Source organism: Nicotiana sylvestris, chromosome 9, assembly GCF_000393655.2.
Source record: "Nicotiana sylvestris chromosome 9, ASM39365v2, whole genome shotgun sequence".
NCBI lineage: Eukaryota > Viridiplantae > Streptophyta > Magnoliopsida > Solanales > Solanaceae > Nicotiana > Nicotiana sylvestris.
Genome location: NC_091065.1, coordinates 51,772,928 through 51,776,983, shown reverse-complemented (window position 1 = coordinate 51,776,983; position 4,056 = coordinate 51,772,928). Strand labels below are relative to the sequence as shown.

Genomic DNA, 4,056 nt, shown 5'->3' with positions numbered 1-4,056 from the left:
AAAAAATTACATAGTAAAAGAAATTTATTTTATTTTTTGATTTATTTTAGGAGTAGTTTTCGTAAGGCAAAAATTACGTGCTCACAATGTGTGTTTGAGCTTAAATGATAGTGATTTGTGCTTATTATATGTTTTATGCCTTTCAGGAAATGATTCTGAGCTATTAATATAATTTAGAGCTAAATCGAATAAGTTGGAGCTTTGAAGTTTGAGTAAAAGTCTAAGAAATTGAGCCAGGAACGGGTTTGGGGATCAAGGACCAAGTTTCGATACCATAAAATGGAGGAAACAATTTACTCTGAAAAAATATCATAGTCGCACCGTATGGATCACCACGAGGCACGTCGCGATAGTGCAAAATGGCATGTCTGACAAAAACCTGCTCTCTCAAAATTTACATTAGCGTGAGATTGGGCGCGAAGCAGGGTGCGAAGCATTAGTGTACTTTTCGCGGTCCAATTTTCCCACTTCGACTTGGAAAGAATAGTTTCGTCTGGGCCCATTTCTATATTGTATAATTAGACCAAAAACACAATTTTTAAAGGAGTTGTGACCTTGGGAGCTTTTGGAGAGCATTGGAGGCTCAAAGACATATGAGTTCATCTTCCTTCTACCAATTCAATACACGAGTGTGGGTTGTAACGTTGGATTAATGCTTTCTTATTCTTTAACTCTTTGTGATGACTTTCTACATATCTATGGAGTAGTTTACCTAAGGGTTTGACAAGATTTGGTGACTTGGTTGTTGTTTATGGATTTCACTACTGTTTAACTGCTTGAATTTATTGGAGGAGCTTTAATATTATTTGTGATTTTATTCTTTATAGTATTTAATGGAAAGAGGAATATCTTATTGTATATTATTGCAGCATATGCCTTAGTTTATTTTGGTGATTCTTTGAAATAATCGAGAGATAGTATTTTGAGTTACTGTTTAAATTAATATTGAGAAATATCCGCGAGAAGTTTCTCTTAGATTATTTCTAAAAATAGATTCTTGCAAGTTTCACCACACTTCACATTAATTTATCTGAAAGATTTTAGAATTAATCGAGAAAGGAGCCTGAATCGGAAGTAAAAGATAATCACTTATTGAATTTGTGAGAATCGATAGAACCTCAAAAATGAAATATAACAGTGTCATATCCAGGATAATAGTCTTGCACCTATCATGTCAAAACCCTTATCCTTCGTCTTGGTGATAACCCATTGATTTACTCTCGAGTTCTCTATGATCAGTTTTTAATTGCTTTAATGTTAAAAGTTAATTTAAGTTCATAATCCTTCAAATAAAAGTGTTAGTCAACCAAAATAGTGTTACAATAGAAATTACTTGAACATTATTTAATTTTAATCCATGTTGAGATGATAATTATATTATACTACATTTGGCTAGCGAGCATTAATTTCGTGTTGTGTTTTTTGCTCGTCAAATTTTGGCGTCGTTGCCGGTGATTGGTAATCAGTAGTGTTCAAAATTAGTTTTCGGTGCTAATTCAGGGACTAATTTCATTTTATTCTTCACGGTTGCTCCCTCGCCTTGCAATGGCTGCATATGTTATTTAAGTCATTTTCTAAGACTTAAAATTCGACTTCTAACTCCCTCATCTTAGAGTTATCGTTAGAGCATGTTTAACTTCTCTGGTATATGATTTCATCTTCTTCAAAAGAAGTGATTCCATACGACCCAGAGATGGAAAAGCATCTCACAAAGTCAAGGAAAGAGAAAGAACTCACATGAAATTTCTTGGGGCAATCATTAACCCAAGAACACATGGCCAAGAACGGTGATGATGGAGTAGACCTAGTTGCAAGAGAGGTAGTACAATAAAGAGAGTAAGTTGCACCGATAGCAGCTGAAGTAGCCCTTAGAGCTGCTGATGAAACTATCGAAGATGATGGGAGTTGAAGATTCAATCTAAATTGACCCCTGGTTGAGACCAGTTCAAAAATATGGCTCCCAGGCCTGGAAGAGCATTAGCTGATTATGCTAGACCAGTCTATAATTAGGGACTGTCAAGTGTCTGACCTCCACCCATAGCAACAAATAATATTGAGTTAAAGCAAGGTTTTCTTCAAACCATTCAGAACAACTGTGTCTTTAGATGGAAGGCGCATAAAGATCCTAATACTCACTTGATGGACTTTAAGGAAATCATGAACACCTTTTAGTATAATGGAGTCTCGAAAGATGTAGTCTACTTAAGGGCATTCCACTTTTCACTAAAGGATGATGCGAAGCACTGGCTTCGAAGCTTACCAATTGGGTCAATCAAGATATGGGAAGATATGACGAAAACGTTTCTTGAGAAGTACTTTTTAGCTGCAAAAATAATGAAATTCAGAAGGGAAATCCATGACTTCTGCCAAGAGGATACTGAAACAGTCTTCGAAGCATGGGAAATATTCAAGGAAATAGAGAGAAGGTGTCATCATAATGGAATTGAATTGTGGATGCAACTCCAATGCTTTTGGGATGGACTAACATCCTCCTTACGATGAACTCTCAGTACTACAGTGGGCGGCCCTTTAATGAAGAAAACTCCTGAAGATATTGTTGTGATTTTTCATAAGCACTCTGAAGATGCTAACCAATGGCCTGATGAGATTAATGATAGAAAAAATCAGTTGGGGCTCACCAGGTAGATACTAATATATCTGTTCTAGCCCAGCTAGACACCATGGTCAGAGAGATAAGAATGTTGACTTCAGCCAAGGTCCAGAGCCAGACATCATCATTTTGTGACTTTTGTGGAATGGGTCATCCCACGTATGAGTGTCATGCCTCGACTACAGATGAAGTGGTAAATTTTGTGGAATGCTTTGACAGAGGCAACTACTAGAGTAGTAATAATTTCAATTCCATGGGACAGATGCACCCTAGATTTTCGTGGAGTTCACCCAGTGGTAGTGCGAATGCATGACAACAAAATAACTACATACCCTAGGGACAAGGAGCTCCAGATTTTCTAAATCAGTAGAGACAGCAATACCAGCCTCAACAGTCCCATTAGTCTTGCATGGAACATATAATGAAAGTGTTTATCATTAATATAGATGAGAGACTTGAAGCTCATGGAACAACCATACGGAGCTTGTAAAGACAGCTGAGACAATGTGCGAATCTATTATCTGAGAGGGTTCCTGTAACTCTCCTGGTGATACTGAAAGAAATCTAAAAGAAACAATAAATGTAGTGTCATTGAGAAGTGGGAAAGTATTGAAAGACCCCATTGCAAAAACAAAAGGATGAGTTGATTGAAGAACATGTAGAGATTGTGGAGGAGCAGAAATATAGCAACAATCAAGAAGGTGAAGAGAGGGTAGATGATGCTTTGAAGAAGAAGAGGAAGACTAGAGCTTAGAAGAAGAAGAAGAAGAAGAAGAAGGATAAGAATTTAATGAATGAGGAGACTAAAGATAGAAAATACATGTCTGCTCTACCTTTCCCAAGAAGCAAAGAAGAGAGAAGCTAGACAAATAATTCGGGCATTTTCTAGTACTCAAGTAGGCACATATTAATCTACCTTTTACAGAGGTGCTCTCTTAGATACCTACCTATGCTAAGTTCCTGAAGGAGATATTATCCGACATGCGTAAGGTGGAAGAGACATCGATTGCCATGCTCACATAGCATTGTAGTGCTATTCTGCAAAAATAAGTTCCCTCAAACGTGTGGAGATTTAGAGAGTTTTACTATACCTTGCTCTTTAGAAAGTGCTAAGTTTGAAAACTCTTTGTGTGATTCGGGTGCTTCTATTAATCATATGCCTTTGTTTATTTTTAGGAAATTAGAAGGAGAGATTGGAGAAATCAGATCTATACCTGTGTCATTGCAGCTGGCATATCAGACCACAATCATACCTGAAGGAATAGTGAAATATGTGCTAGTTTCGGTGGATAAATTTGTGTTCTCTGTAGACTTCATTGTGGTGAATGTGGAAGAGAATAGGGAGGTCCCTATGATTTTAGGGATACCTTTATTGGCTACTACAGAGCTATTCTGGACATTCAGGAAAGGCAACTCATGCTCAAAGTGGGGGTAGAAATGGTGGT

At 37.2% G+C, this 4,056-nt stretch overlaps 1 non-coding gene across 1 annotated transcript; it reads right to left on the bottom strand.

Annotated features, from left to right (window-relative positions):
• Nucleotides 1-2,337: 2,337 nt before the first annotated feature.
• LOC138878845 (small nucleolar RNA R71) lies at nt 2,338-2,444 on the bottom strand. Its single transcript, XR_011402618.1, has one exon. It is a non-coding gene; the product is annotated as a small nucleolar RNA R71 (small nucleolar RNA).
• Between the last annotated feature and the right edge of the window lie 1,612 nt (nt 2,445-4,056).